We start from the raw sequence: 301 nt of genomic DNA, 5'->3' as shown, positions 1-301 counted from the left end.
CTGTATAAGTCTAAATATAATTTCATATATTTCATAAACACATTCTGGGTGGCTTTCTGATCAGAAATCAGAAGTAAACATTAATGATTATAATGAATCAGAACATATAAGTAGTATTTTTATTCTACTTAGTTGTAACCACTGTAACACCATCAGAAATGTTAACATTTCTACAGTGCAGACAGCTAACTGATCAGATGGTTTTTGCTTAATGTTGATGATCAACTCAGGAATGACATCCAGTTTCACCTCATTCTACATCCTTTTATCCATCCACATGTATCACAAGAAAGGATATACA

The sequence above is a fragment of the Austrofundulus limnaeus genome, unplaced genomic scaffold (assembly GCF_001266775.1).
Source record: "Austrofundulus limnaeus strain Quisiro unplaced genomic scaffold, Austrofundulus_limnaeus-1.0 Scaffold280, whole genome shotgun sequence".
Classification (NCBI taxonomy): domain Eukaryota; kingdom Metazoa; phylum Chordata; class Actinopteri; order Cyprinodontiformes; family Rivulidae; genus Austrofundulus; species Austrofundulus limnaeus.
The sequence above is the reverse complement of the archived record's forward strand: the minus strand, read 5'-3'. Positions refer to the sequence as shown.